General features: G+C 38.8%; 1 protein-coding gene and 1 pseudogene across 2 annotated transcripts in view; one reads left to right on the top strand and one right to left on the bottom strand.

Annotated features, from left to right (window-relative positions):
- The window catches only part of FRY (FRY microtubule binding protein), a gene marked incomplete at its 5' end in the record, with an annotated part of 677381 nt that overhangs the window by 18122 nt on the left and 642866 nt on the right, over positions 1–16393 (top strand). The window lies entirely within an intron of this gene.
- The window catches only part of LOC308244155 (rho guanine nucleotide exchange factor 39-like), a 75651-nt pseudogene continuing 74614 nt past the window's right edge, over positions 15357–16393 (bottom strand). Inside the window, exon 2 of the transcript in view lies at positions 15357–16256. The product of the transcript in view is annotated as a rho guanine nucleotide exchange factor 39-like (transcript). The remainder of the gene's footprint in view (positions 16257–16393) is intronic.

The following is a 16393-nucleotide window of genomic DNA, read 5'->3' as shown; positions in this document are numbered from 1 at the left end:
CCGAATAGCCACAGCAATCCTGAGAAAGAAGAATAAAGTAGGAGGAATCTCAATACCAGATTTCAAGCTGTATTACAAAGCCACTGTCCTCAAAACAGCCTGGTACTGGCACAAGAACAGACATATAGATCAATGGAATAGAATAGAGAATCCAGATATCAACCCAAACCACTACGCGCAATTAATATTTGACAAAGGAGGCATGAACATACAATGGAGTCAAGACAGTCTCTTCAATAAATGGTGTTGGGAAAATTGGACAGATACATGCAAAAAAATGAAACTAGATCACCAACTTACACCATACACAAAAATAAACTCAAAATGGATACAGGACTTAAATATAAGACGGGAAACCATAAAAATACTAGAGGAATCCACAGGCAGCAAAATCTCAGACATATGCTGAAAGAACTTCTTCACTGATACTGCCCCTAGGGCAATGGAAGCCAAAGAGAAAATAAACAAATGGGACTACATCAAAATAAAAAGCTTTTTCACAGCAAAAGAAACCATCAACAAAACAACAAGAAATTCCACTGTATGTGAGAACGTATTTGCAAATGTTATCACTGATAAAGGTTTAATCTCCAACATCTACAGGCAGCTTATACAACTTAATAAAAGGACGATAAATGACCCAATAAAAAAATGGGCAACGGACCTAAATAGAATCTTTTCGAAAGAAGACAGAAGGAAGGCCAAGAGACACATGAAAACATGCTCAAAGTCACTAATTATCCGAGAGATGCAAATCAAAACGACAATGCAATACCATCTCACACCTGTCAGAATGGCTATCATCAACAAATCAACAAACGACAAGTGTTGGCGAGGATGCGGAGAAAAAGGAACCCTCGTGCACTGCTGGTGGGAATGCAGACTGGTGCAGCCACTGTGGAGAACAGTATGGAGTTTCCCCAAAAAACTGAAAATGGAACTCCCATTTGACCCAGTAATCCCACTCCTAGGAATATATCCTAAGAAACTAGAAACACCAATCAGAAAGGATATATGCACCCCTATGTTCATAGCAGCACAATTTGCAATAGCTAAGATTTGGAAACAGCCTAGGTGCCCATCAGCAGATGACTGGATCAGAAAACTATGGTACATCTACACAATGGAATACTATGCTGCCATAAAAAAGAAGGAATTATTACCATTTGTAGGCACCTGGATGGAATTAGAGAACATTATGCTAAGTGAAATAAGCCAGTCAATGAAAGAAAAATACCACGTGATCTCACTCATTTGGGGATAATGAAAAACAGTATAAACTGATGAACAAAAAGATAGATACAGAGGCAGTAAAGCATCAAACAGACTGTCAAATTACAGCGGGAAGGTCAGGGAGAGGAGGGGGAAATAAGAGATCAACTGCAGGACTTATATGCATGCATATAAGAGTAACCAACGGATGCAAAACATTGGGGGCTGAGGGCATGTATGGGAGTGGGGTGGGAGGGCAATGGTAAGATATGTACACATATAATACCTTAATAAAAAAAATTTAAAAAAAATGGTTGTTGGGACTTGTCAGTTTCTTTTTCTGCATCTATTGATATGATCATGTGATTTTTGTCTTTCAGTTTGTTTATGTGATATATCACGTTTATTGATTTTTGAAGATTGTACCAGCCTTGCATCCCTGGAATAATGGCCATGGTGTATGATCTTTTTAATATTTTGCTGGATCCGACTGGCTACTATTTTGTTGAGGATTTAAGCATCTATGTTCATCAGGGATATTGGCCTGTAATTCTCTTTCTTCATAGTATCTTGATCTGGTTTTGGAATTAGGGTAATGCTGACCTCAAAAATAGAGCTTGAAAGTGTTCTTTCCTCTTGGATTTTTTGGAATAGTTTGAGGAGTATAGGTGTTAGTCCTTCTTTGAATGTTTGGTAAAATTCCCCTGTGAAGCTGTCTGGACCCAGGCTTTTGTTTGCTGGGAATTTTTTTTATTGCTTCTATTTCACCAGTTGTTATTGCTCTATTCAGGTTTTCTGATTCTTCCTGATTCAGTTTTGGGAGATTGTATTTTTCTAGGAATTTGTCCATTTCATCCACATTGTCCAGCTTGTTGGCATATAATTGTTCATAGTATTTCCTTAAAATCCTTTGTATTTCTGTGGTGTCAGTGGTTAATTCTCCACTTTCATTTTCTGATTTTATTTTTTGGGTCTTCTCTCTTTGTTTCTTGATGAATTTGGTTAAAGGTTCATCAATTTTGTTTATCCTATCAAAGAACCAGCTCTTGGTTTCATTAATTTTTTTTGTAATTTTCTTTTCTTTCTTTCTTTCCTTTTTTTTTTTTTTTTTTTTTTAGTTTCTGCACCATTTATTTCTGTTCTAATCTTTAGTATTTCCTTCCTTCTACTTATTCTGGGCTTTTCTTGTTGTTTTCTTTCTAGTTCTTTAAGTTTTAGGGTTAAATACTTCATTGTTGATTTTTCTTGTTTTTTGGGGGTATGCCTGTAGTGCTGTGAATTTCCCTATCAGTGCTTTTGCTGTGTCCCAGAGATTTTGGGTTGTTGTGTGTTCATTTTTATTTGTTTCCAAGAAGTTTTTTACTTCTTTCTTGATCTCATTGGTAGCCCATTCATTATTTAATAACATGCTATTCAGCCTCCATGTGTTTGAATGTTTTTAGGTATTTTTACTGTAGGGTTGGATTATTTTTAAAACAAATGTCATTCAGAAAAAGTTGAAAGCCACAACATATGTTCCAACATTTCAGACGGCCTGGAGGAAAAGCTTGTCTTCTTCATACTACTCCCACATCTAGAAAAGTTTATTTAAATATCTGGAAATCTCTGTAATATGTGAGAAGCTGACTGATCATGTGGACCCAAGCCACAGCTTCTACGAGGAAGCTCTCTGCCCTTTGGGGGCTGAATGTAAAATCATGTGGCTTTAAGTGTGAACATTTGAGCCTCCTCACAAATTAACTGGCCCAGATGGGAACCTGGGTAATCACAATAAGTAAGCCATTTAGATGAAACGAAAATTCTATGGATCAGAACAAGAACGAGTGATGTGACTCCTTCGGTGTTGATTCTTGTTGGTCATAGAAAGGCACTTTGGGGACCTCAGTTCACTTTATCTGCTCTGCTGATGCGGGGAGGGGGGGATAATTTCATCATATGTGACTTTAGATTGTAATGTCTTGAGATTTGCAGTGAAATGGAGGTGAGTCTCTGAGAATGATTTTGGGGTGTGTGTACATGTGCTTAGGTAGCAGCCTACTGATTCTGAAAATTACTTCAGGCAAATGTGATAATCAGCTAGACCAGGTCAGTGTATCCACATGGGCTGTTTCTGCATTTCTAATTTGATTACCTGGAAACTCCTGTCACTAAACTAAAAGGCATTCACAATTTTGATTATGCTAAGTGAAATAAGCTAGTCAGAGAAAGGCAAACATCACATGATCTCACTTGCATGTGAAATCTAATGAGCACAATAAACTGATGAACAAAATATAATCAGAGGCATGGAAGCAGAACAGACAGACAAATCTCAGAGGGAAGAGAGGATGTGGTGGGAAGAGATTGACCAAATAATTTATATGTATAAATGCATTGCCTATGAACACAGACAATAGGGTGGTGAAGGCCTGGGGTAGGACAGGGACTGGGTGGTGAGGGGCAAGGGGGGAAAAAAGGGAGGGATCTGGAATACTTTCAACAAGAAAGATTTTTTAAAATAATATTTTTTTAAAAATAAAGAATGATTGCCCTAACCAGTTTGGCTCAGTGGATAGAGCGTTGGCCTGCGGACTGAAAGGTCCCAGGTTCAATTCCAGTCAAGGGCATGTACCTTGGTTACGGGCACATCCCCAGTAGGAGGTGTGCAGGAGGCAGCTGATTGATATTTCTCTCTCATTGATGCTTCTAACTCTCTATCCCTCTCCCTTCCTCTCAGTAAAAAATCAATAAAATATATTTTAAAAAAATAAAGAATGATTAATGATACTTTAGGAAATGATATGACTCTACTCAGGAAATTATCTCTTCTCACTAACTTTGCATCTCAGCCTGAAATAGCCCTGGCCATGGATGGCTCTGTAATCCTATATAATAAAAGGGTAATATGCAAATTGACCAAACAGCAGAACGACTGGTCACTATGATGCACATTGACCACCATGGAGCAGATGCTGAACACAGGGGCTGCCCCCTGGTGGTCAGTGCACTCCCACAGGGGGAGTGGGCCTAAGCCATCAGTCGGACATCCCCCGAGGGCTCTTGAACTGCTAAAGGATGCAGACTGGGCTGAGGGGCACCCCCCCCCCCCCCGAGTGCACAAATGTCATGCACTGGGCCTTTAGTTAGAACTATACAAATCCAGGCACTAGGAAAAATATCAGAATCATTATTTTCAACCCCTCATGTGCTATATTTGTTGGCTTTATTGTCCTTTTGCTCAGTAAAGGAATTTTATTTAAATATGAGTGTCAGAAAATGATTCACAATTTTACCATTTCGGGTATATTCTATTTTTATATCAGTTAATCATGTTTTGGGACATAAGGCCCAGGAAAGGCTTTCCTGTAATATTTATATAGTAAATTTTCAGCCCATAGGACAGGTATATACTTCCACCCTAGATGTCTGAAAGGAAGATCCCCATGTGATTTCCTGTGTGTGAGGATGTCTCTCAGAACACCAGCATAAGGGTTACCAGGCCTTACAGTGCTGTAAAACTGGCTTTCTGTTTAGACCTACATCCAATCCTAAGGTATTTAGAAATTAACTGTTGCAAAATAACATACCATTTACTAGAAATAATTTAAAAGGCCAATAGCCTTGCAATCACTTTCAAATAATCTTTATTACTTTCCCACAAGTGTACTGTGGCCTGGAGGAGGAACTTGACATTGCAGTATTGCAGACAACTTCTTTCTAAGGCTTTACAATGTATCAAAGACAACTTTGACCTTGATATGTAATTCTAGAAGAGTGTCATTTCTTGGACCTCAAGGGACACTCTCAGCAGCTGCTCCCATCCTAGCCTTCTCTCCTCTCTCCACCAGCACTAGTGCACATCAAGTAGGCCCAGAATTCAGCGGGTCAAACCATAGGTGTCTGGTGGGTGCCATTGCCTAAGGTGGGGCTGGAGGTGATACAAGAAAAATTGCACAAGAAAACTCTAGTCTTTGAATAGCTTGAGGTCATTGAAGAAAGGACACGAACATTTGAGAAACAATTAATGAACAAATGAAACTATAAAATTAAGCACTTGATTGTGTGAGGTTCAAAGTTGTTTTCATGTTCCTAGAGAACCAATCAATTGGAAATGGACTTAAGTGGGGCTGATTTTGTTAGAAATAAGGAAGGTCAAGCTTCCCTGGTGAGTTAGATACATACTGAAATGAGACAGGCCCAGAGCTTGGAACCTCTTAATATTGATTGTGGTTTTAATGGATGCAGTGCATGACCCTAAACATTCCTGAACCAACCGAAATGGTATACTTGACCCTGTGGTAGATTAGAAAAGGCTGTTTGGCATCAGCCAAGAAGCTGTACTTTATCTGAGGTTGAGTAACCTATACATAATGGGTGACCTCTTTACAAAATACTACATGAAAAGCAAAGAGTTTGGTCTGTAAGTCTCCAAGCATTGTGTGGAGAAGGGAGAAAGAAATGCTCATTTGCATGTCATCCTTGCCAGAAAAAAAAAATTGCTGATTACAGCTTTTTTAAAAAAAATTGTTATAAGAGCACTTTACATGAGAGATACCCTTTTAACAATTTTTAAGTATATAATACCGTATTGTTGACTATAGGTATAATGTACAAAAGATCTCTAGAACTTATTTATCTTTCTTAACTGAAACTTAATGCCAGATGATAAAGTATCTCTCAATGTCCTCTTCCCCCAACCACTGGCAACCATTATTCCACTCTTTGGTTTTACAAATTTGACTATTTTAAATTGCTCATATAAGTGGAATCATGCAGTATTTGTCCTTCTGTAATTAGTTTATTTCACTTAGCATAATGTCTTCAAGGTTCATCGATGTTGTCACATATTACAGAGTTTTCTTCTTTGTTAAAGATGAATAGTATTACATTATCTGTGTGTACCACATTTTCTTAATCGATTCATCTCTTGATGGAGGTTGTTTCCATCTTTATCTATTGTGCATAGTGCTGCAATGAACATGGGAGTGCTAATATCTCTTCAAGATCCTGCTTTCAATTCTTTTGGATAAATAGCCAGAAATTGGATTGCTGAAACATACTGTAGGTAGTTTTTTTTTTTTTTTTTTTTTTTTTTTTGTGTGTGTGTGTGTGTGTGTGTGTGTGTGTTTAATTCTTTATTGTTTAAAGTATTACATAGCAGCCCAATTTACAATACCTAAGATTTGGAAAAAGCCTAAGTGCCTATCAGCAGGTGAGTAAATTAAAAAACTGTGGTACATCTACACAATGGTAGTTTTATTTTTAATATTTTGAGAAACCTCTATACTGTTTTTAATAGCAGTTGCACCATTTTACATTTCCACTTACAAAGCACACGGGTTTCAATGTTTCCACATTCTTGTCAACACTTGATTTTGCTTTTTTTCATACTAGTAATAGCCACCCTGACAGGTTTCATTGTGTTTTTGATTTGCATTTCCCTGTAAATATAGTGGTATTGGACATTTTTTCTTGCACCTGTTGTTCATTTGTATGTCTTCTTTAAATGTCTATTCAAGTCTTTAACAAATTTAAGTTGTAGGAATTCCTATATATTTTGGAGATGATCTCCTTAACAGATGTATGTATTGCACATATTTTCTCCCATTCTATGGGTTGCCTTTTTTCTCTGTTGCTTATTTCCTTTGTTGTGAAGAAGCACTGTAGTTTGTCGAGTCCTGCTTGTTTATTTCTGTTCTTGTTATGTGTGCTTTTGGTGTGATATCCATGAAATCATTGTCAAGACCTGTATCATGAAGCTCTTTCTCTATGTGTTTCTCTAGGATTTTTATAGTTTCAGGTCTTACATTTAAGTCTTTAATTCATTTTGAGTTGATTTTTATGTCTGATGTAAAATAAGGACCCAATTCATTTCTTTTGCATGTGGATAACCAGTTCTTCCAACACCATTAGGTGAAGTAATGATCCCCATTGTGAGTCCTTGACACTCTTGTTAAATATCATTCAACCATAGTATATGCATGGATTTATTTCTGGGCTCTTAATTCTGTTCCATTGGTCTATATGTCTGTCTTTATGTTAATACCATACTGTTTTGATTACTGTAGCTTTGCAGTATATTTTAAAATCAGGAAATGTGATGCTTTCAGCTTTGTTCTACTTTCTCAAGATTGATTTGGCTATTCTCAGTCTTTTGTTGTTCCATGGTATTATAGAAAGTTTTTCTAGTTCTGTAAAAAATACCATTGGGATTTTGATAGGAGTTGTGTTAAATCTATAAGTCACTTTGGATATAGTATGGGCATTTAACATTATTAAGTCTCCCAATCCATGAACATGGGATGTTTTTCCATTTGTTTCATCAATCTTTCGTAGTTTTCAAGTTATTTCTGATTATTTTATTCTTTTTGTTGCTACTTTAAATTAGGTTGTTTCCCTAATTTCCTTCTTAGATAGTTAATTGCAAGTATATAGAAATGTAACTGATTTTTGTATCCCATAAGTTTACTAAATCTTTTTATTTTAAATTATTTTTTTTGTAGAGTCCTTAGGGTTTTCTATATATAAGATCATGTCATCTGCAAACAGGGACAATTTTACTTCTTTTCTAATTTGGATGCCTTTATTTCTTTTTCTTTTCTAATGCTCTGGCTAGGGTGTTCAGTATTTTGTTAAATAGAAGTGACGAGAATGGGTGTGCTTGTCTTATTCCTGATCTTAGAGTAAACGCTTTCGGTTTCTCACCGTTAACTATTATGGAAAAAATAGATACAGAGGCAAAGAAGCATTCAACAGACTGTCAAACTACAGAGGGAAGGCAGGGGAGGTTTGGGGGTGGGGGGCTGTAAGAAATCAACCGAAGGACTTGTACGCATTCATATAAGCATAACCAATGGATACAAGACACTGCGGGGGCGGGGAGGGGGCAGGTAAAGGCATGTACTGGGGGGTAGGGGAGGCCGGGGGGGCGGGAAGATCAATGAGGAAAAAAAAAAGGAGACATATGTACTACTATTTGTAATACTTCAAACAATAAAAAAAAAAGTGCCAGATAGAAAAACAGTCATAGGAATATCAATTACAGCATAGGAAATAAAGTCAATAATATTGTAATAACTACATATGGTGTCAGATGGGTACTAGACTTACCAGGTTGATCACTTTATAAGTTATATAAATGTTTAATTACTATGCTGTATACCTGAAACTAATATGTCAACTCTAATTGAAAAAATAATTTAGAAAGTAAAAAAAATAATAATAATAAAACTATTATGTTAGTTGTGCACTTTTCCTATGGTATTTATTGTATTGAAGTACTTTCTTTCTATTCCTAGTTTGTTGATATATTTTATCATGAAAGTTTTATATTTTATCATACGTTTTTTCTGCATTTTATTAAGATGATCATGTGATGGTTATCTTTTATTCTATTAATCACATTATTTGATTTTTATGTTGAATCATCCTTCTAGTTCAGGGATAAGTCTTACTTGGTTGTGGCATATGATCCTTCTAATAAGCTGTTGGCTTTGCTTTGCTAGTATATTTTGAGGACTTTTGCATATGTATTCATCAGAGATATTGGCTATAGTTTTCTTGTGGTGTCTTTGTTGGGCTTTGGTATCAGGGTAATGCTGGCCTCATAAGATGAGTTTGGAAGTATTCTCTTTTCTTCCATTTCCTATAAGAATTGGCATTAATTATTTAACTATGTGGTAGAATTAACCAGTGAAGCCATCTGTTCCTGGGCTTTTCTTTATTGGGAAATAATGACTACTAATTCAATTTATATACTATAGTCATGCACCAAATAACAGTGTTTCAGTCAACAATGGACCAGACATATGATGGTGGTCTTATCCTATATAATAGTGGTCGGCAAACTGCGGCTCGTGAGCCACATGCTGCTTGTGAGCCGCGGTTTGCCGTTCTGTTGACTAATGAGTTTGCCGACCATTGTCATATACTACCCTTTACCTCTTTGCACACAATATACCACAATTGCCTAATCCTCACAGCTCCCAACTACATGGTAACATTTAGTCTAGTCCAGTGGTCGGCAAACTCATTAGTCAACAGAGCGGCAAACTGCAGCTTGTGAGCCGCATGTGGCTTGCGAGCCGCGGTTTGCCAACCACTGCTATATAATAAAGAGGTAATATGCAAATTGACCCTCATGCCCTTACAAGATGGCTGCCTATGACCAGGCCAGCAGGTGGGTTAGTGAGGGACAACCAAATGACTGAACAAGCAGGCTGTGGTGGGTGACCAGGCCGGTGGGGGGTTAGTGAGGGATGACCAAACGACTGAACAGCAGGCTGCGTGGGGTGACCAGGCCGGCAGGGAGGGGCAGTTAGGGGAGACCAGGCCAGTAGAGGGGGTCAGTTGGGGGTGACCAGGCCGGCAGGGGGGGCAGTAAGAAGTGACCAGGCTGGTGGGGGGCAGTTAGGGGTGACCAGACCAGCGGGGGGGGTGCAGTTGGGGGCAACCAGGCTGGCAGGAGGGGCAGTTGGGGGTGACCAGGCTGGCGGGGGGTCAGTTAGGAGCGACCAGGTCAGCAGGGAGGGGGCAGTTGGGGGCAACCTGGCCAGCAGCCGGAGGCAGTTAGGGGCAACCAGGCAGGCAGGCAGGTGAGCAATTAGGAGCCAGTGGTCCAGGATTGTGAGAGGGATGTCTGACTGCCGGTTTAGTCCCAATCCCTGGGATAGGTCCTAAACCAGCAGTTGGACATCCCTCAAGGGGTCCCAGATTGGAGAGGCTGCAGGCTGGGCTGAGAGAACCCCCCCCCCCCGCCACCCTGTGCATGAATTTCGTGCACTGGGCCTCTAGTAAGATTATAATGGAGCTGAATATTTTCTATCACCTAGTTATGTCCTAGGTGTCATAACATTATAGCACAATACATTGCTCATGAGTTTGTGGTGATTCTGGGGTAAACACACCTACTGTGTTGCCAGTCATATGAAAGTATAGCATTTACAGTTACAGTAGTAGGCTATACCACCTAAATTTGTGTAGCACTCTGTGCTGTTCACACAAAAATGAAATCACCTAACAATTCATTTCTCAGAATGTATTCCTGCTGTTAAGTGATGTATAACTATAAGTCTGTTCAGAATTTCTGTTTATTGATAGGTTGTATATTTCTAAGAATTCATTCACTTCATCTAGGTTATTCATTTTCTGGTGTAATTATTAATAGTAGTCTATTATGATCCTTTTTATTTCTGTGGCATCAATTGTGATGACTCCTCTTTCATTTCTGATTTTATTTGTCTCCTTTTTATCTTAGTCTAACTAAGAGTTTGTCAATTTTGTTTATATTTTCAAAAACTAACTTGAAAATTCACAAATACATGGAAAATTCACAAATACGCTTTTTAACAACCATTGGGTCAAAGAAAAAATCAAAAAGAATATTAGAAAATATCTTGAGACAAATAAAAATGAAAACACATGAACTTTGAAACTTATGGAATGCACACACAAAAACAGAACTAATACAAAAGTTTATTGTGACCTGAGCTGAGGTTATGTTCAGCCATCAGCATACCTATATTCACACCATTTCTATTCCTCGAGTGATGGCTTTGAAGGTATGTTGCTGTCTAGTGAGGTTGAAAACTTGTTCCTCTTATGTAAAATATGTAGGAGGTGCTGAAGCAAACAGGTGAAAGGTCAACATTACCAGCAAAGTAGAGACGTGATCTAAATATAACCACAGAATATTAGCAAGGGAAAAGAGCTTTGGGAAGAAGTATGACTTTGAGCCAAATGACAGATGACTCATAAGTGAAGAACAAATGCAGAGCTTTGAAAAAAAAAAAGGTCAATTTGATACAAAAGGGGAACATTATTATAAATGAAATGGAAATTGACTTATTAGGTGATGGAGACACAGCTAGAAGCTCATGCGGGTGGTGGGCGGGGACTTTAGGTCCTATGTCTCGCCCCAGATTCTGACAGGAGGGAGATTTTTATATACATTTTACTAATTTTCTTTTATCTCTGACACTTCTATTATAGAGAAGGGGCAAATAACAATATTAAAATATTTCCTCTAGTTAATTCCCTTGTAATGTGCATGAATTCCGTGCACCGGGCCACTAGTATACATAACACATGGACACAGACAATAGGGTGGTGAAGGCCTGGGGTGGGAGGTAAGGGCAGTCTAGAAGAGGTCAATGGGGGGATAAGGGGGCATATGTAATGCTTTCAACAATAAAGATTAATACAATTAAAATAAATAAAATAAAAACAAGACACAAAAAGATAATTTAAAAAATAATAGTGAATCCAGTTGTCCTGAAAATTCAAAATGAATTCATCCAAGAAATAAGAATCAGTTGTCTATCAGTTTGTCATTTATTGTTTTTTCCCCTTTTATTAGACTGCCAACACACTTGTGATCTAGATTCACGAAAACAACTGTCCCTTCCCTTCCTGAAAGCCTTCCTGGAATGTCATTGTCTTCATAGGACTTAATAAGAATAGACATATTTTGAATCATTAAAGGCCACAATACCCAAATTCTGTACATATTCTGCCTATTTTACTTCTGCTAAGCTGCTGCTTGAGATGCTAGAGCTCTCTGTTCACTCGACTCTGTGGGTGCTTCCTTCTTTGGAACATACTAGCCAAGGGACTTAAACACTCTCTGCTAAAGTTGCCTTGTGAAGGGTGGGAAAATCAGATACAAAATTTCAGTTGTAGGGTAGATATGTTCTGGGGATATAATGTACAACATGGTGATATACTAGTAGTAAACAATACTGTATTGTATATTTGAAAGTTGCTAAGAGAGAAGCTCATCACAAGGAAAAGTATTTAACTGTGAGGTAAGGGATGATAACTAAACTTGTGGCAATCCTTTTGCAATATACACATATATCAAATCATTATCTTGTACACCTGAAACTTGAACAATGTTATATGTCATTTACATCTCAATAAAACTGGGGGGAAATCAAGTCTCATTGTGCAGTAGAATATTGTTTGGTAACTTCAGTTATATTTATAAATATCAAATGAAAATGTGAGGCACAAATTGCCCTGTTTCTACTGCAGTGTCGTGCTTTTTCTCTTGTTCAATGTAGTTGGGCAGCAACACACATAATAAACCGAAGAATAGAAACGTCATTTCAGCCTAGCAACTAACCATAGCATTGCACTGACTTTGTATCACTAGGGAGCTAATACACCCCAAGGAATCATAAAAGTGGACTCTTTTTCTTTTATTGGATTCCAAAGAATGGTGAGGTATTTAAGAATGTTGTCAAACCCTCTATGAAAATACACCTTCAATAATATTGAAGGCAAGGTCAACAAATGCCACATATGCCTGGGCTCTGTGTCCAGAAGGGGCAAATCAATGAGAATGGAGTTAGAGAAAGATGCTAGAAGGCAGGAGTCAGATGACAAGACTGGAAGGGGGGTGGGGGGAGTCCTGCTAAGTCTTAGACACCAATCTTGGTCAAGTTACATTTGAATTGCTGATGAGCTGCTGCCTAGAAGATGCTGCAGAGATAACAGACAGTTAAGATTCCACAGAATGAAGAGATCAGAGATGGGCCATTGGATTGGGGACCTGCAAACACAGGGTGGGTGGTAGGTAGAATTTGGGTACAGGTAACCTACCAAAAGGGTGGGCAAGTAGACCGACGGTGGAATCTATTTTTTTTTTTAAATTAACACAAGCAAGAAAAAGCCAAGTCTTTAAGGCTATGTCTACACTAAACTTGCAAGTGAAGTTGAGGGGTCCAAAACATCTTGTAGTGTTCACTGCCATCCTGCAACCTGGAGTTCCCCAAGAAGTTTTTGAAACAGATGCTGCGCCTGCACTCCAGGTAGGATGTTTTTGGGTGGATCCTGTGTGCTTTGCTTTTTGATTCCTGAAAGAATATTTACCAGAGTGGATTCTAGTGCCCCATTTGATCTTTAGACCTTTGTGTCCCTTTGGGATCTGAAACATGAGCCTTCTAATGAGGTTAAGCTTATTTAAGACCTGTTGGAGAGATTAGCAGGAAACCCTGGGAAGGACAGTATCATTTAAGATGAGGTCAGTCTCCACTAGGAATATCTACCCCTGGTTGGATGAGGGTAAAGGTAGAATAGAGGCAATTAGCATTGTTCATAAGAAGACATGTACTGACTTTAAGAGGAAAAAATACGAAGAAAAAAAACACCTTTTATTTTAAAATTCAGTAAGGCACCAGGGAAGAAAATAATGATTATCGCAGAGTATATTGGAGTTTTTTGTTAAAAGGGAAGGGAAAAGGGCATTAGGCAGGAATAGCCATTTGGGTCAAAAGAGGCTTTTATGAATATTAGCTTGAGCTGGTGACATTCATAATTGATGACACAGAAGATAGTAAAACTTGTACTACACATTCTTATCTTTTTATTTAATTATCCTTTGAGATCTGTCAGGGCAACATTCAACATTCGTTACCTATATTGTAGATGTACCCGTGTATATGTGTGCATTATATAACAGCAAGGACATGGGTCTATAACTTCTAGTTCAGTTTTGAGATTGTCACTTTGGTTGCTGCTTTTTTTGTAGCATTTAAGATACATTAAACAACAACCAACTGATTATATTCTAATTCTTGGGATTCAAATGAGGATATATTTTCTTTTATCCTCTTCACAAACAAATTGTTGTGTGAGTCTTAAATATTTCTACTTTCATGGCATACTAGGAAAATTGAGGATGTTGGCAGAATGAAAGCCCAGTTGAAATTTTGACTCTGAAATAGAATCATTTTTCTCTTGCCAGTTTAGGGAATCGACAGTGACTGTTTGTTGCCATACAAATGGAAAATTCCTATTTTGGAAATATACCCTGTCAAATAGTTTTCAGTCATTACTTAATGTAAGGCATGGCTTTCAGTCCACTGCTCAGAGGAATAAACAAAATTCTGAGTTGCAAGTGAAAGGTCAACAAATGCCACATATGCCTTCAATGAAAAGATCGTCATGTGGCTGATAATATGGCTGCATCTGAGATACTTTTGGATGAGATCCACCACTTATTTTAAGCTTCTTGATAAAATTTTTCTTAAACGCATTTTAACAGTTGTTTGATATGTTAAGATATTATAAGGGGTATCCAACTCAGTTTGATAATTTGTTTTCATTGAGGTTTCTAGCTATGCTAATTGAAGTGTGGATATGGCTAAGATACAGTTTTCAAAGTATAAGGTATCAAATCATGACCATGATTGATGCCTGATGTTTCCACATGTACCCATACCTTTAGCTTGAGTGTAGTTTAACTGACTGCAGATTGAATAACCAATGGAATTGAGATGCAATGGAAACTCGAAGCTAAGACAGATAAAGAGTGCTATCATTACCCTTGAATGTGGATCAGAGTGGAAGAGGAATCTGGGATCCTGATGTCGTGATAGCCACCCCTGAAATGTGATGCTCTCAGCCTGCACGCACAATATTTGTATCTGTTTGGAAAGACTATCTATGATCTGTATGTGTGTATTACATATTTACATATAAGTGATAAACCATACATATATGCTAGATAGCCTTTCAAATATATATAGAGAGAGAATAGAGAGAGGGAAAGAGTAAGCATGTGCACAGATCATGTGTGCATGTGTATTCTGTGGATATTGTATGCTTGCACGTATGTGTAGGTACTTAATATTTAAAGATATCCCAGATGACTGAAAATCATTTGCAAATTATTTCCTTCACTTTCAAGTATATTCCTGAACAACATGCAAGCAATAAATAGTTGTAAATGCTCATATACCTTAGAGAACAAATTTTGGGTAGATAATGTCTGGGCTTATACATTAAAATATATATATTTTTTTCTTTTTTCACACCCCCCCACCCAAAAAAAAAACTTTACTTAAATCCAGTGGGAAAATAAAACTATAAAAACAGCCACCTTTACAAAGCCATAGCCTTGAAAAATGACTGGCCATAGACACAACACCAAGTTTATCAGCCCCACATCCCCTCATCTGTGCTGGAGGGATTCGTTCAGCAGAGGTTCAAATGGGTCAGACTTGATTTCCTGATTCTTAAGAGCTGTCAAATAACGCAGTCCCAGGCAAATACAAAATGACCCTTCTCAAACCATGAAGGGTTCTGTGTTTTGTTTAGGTTGTACTCCAGACCCTGACCAATCCTGAAGTATCCTGGGTTCTGGAATTCGTAAGATTCTTCTAGTTCTTCTGGCTGCTGATGGCCAAAGTCAGACTATGTACCCATACCTTCAGACTATGGTACCAGTACAACAGTTCCTCCTGGTCTGTGGACATAAGCAGTAGCTTCTCATGAGGAAAGAACATACTGAGCAGTCTACCACAAGGGCCTCCCGAGTGGCCAAATACCCTTTGGAGTAAATGGCCTGGCAGACAAAGGTGCCACAAGGCAGCAGGTGCAGTGAGGGTTGAGCCTTGACCATGAAAAGAACATCAGAGAACAGGAAGAATATTTGGAGCTGAGGTTCCCCACAGGGAGGCACCACCAATAGCCAACCCTGGCATAGGAATCAGTAACCTGAGGTAAGCCCCTTTGCCTGGTGTACACTGAGAAGAGCCTGGACATGCCGGAGGTGCTGGTCATTCTTATGTTTCTGACCAATGGTGTGGACCCTCTGGACAGTCTCATTAGCCAAGCAGCCAGGTGAGCTGTTGGTGGTCAGGGCTGTTGGGACTTGTGTTTTCAGCCAAAGCAACAAGATTCTCATACTGCTGAAGCCTCTGGAGAGGCAAAGGGAGCAGGTCCTGGAGCTGAAGGCCCCAAACGCAGGGCGGCTTTCTTGAAGCCTCAGGGATCTCTGGAAACCTTTGCTTTTCTTTAGTTGTTCCTGCAGGGTGGTTCAGGACCTCTTTGCATTGGCAGCAAATGGGGTGTAGAACTCCAGGTGGGGGAGAAGCCCTCCAGCCCCTGTCCCCAGTGCCTTCCTTTCACGTAGGGAAGCAGCTCTTGGCCTGGGGGTCCAGTGGTTGCAGGGTGCCCTTGACTTTCAGAATTCCATGAAGTACATGGCCAACCAGCCCCAGCTGTTTCTGGTAGTGCCGTTTGGTCTCCAATAGCTCCCAGGCAGTACGGGCGTGTTTCTACTCCTAGTGGGCACGCTGCTCTTACACTGGGCACCAAGACCTGTGGCCTGGGTTCTCCATGCCTAGCTGACTGGTCTGTTTTTTTTTTTCTTTAACAGTTTTTTAAAGGGCATTTTCCAGTGACTTTTTTTGTA

Source organism: Plecotus auritus (genome assembly GCF_963455305.1).
Source record: "Plecotus auritus genome assembly, chromosome: 3".
Taxonomy (NCBI): Eukaryota; Metazoa; Chordata; class Mammalia; order Chiroptera; family Vespertilionidae; genus Plecotus; species Plecotus auritus.
This window is presented reverse-complemented; position numbering and strand designations above follow the sequence as displayed.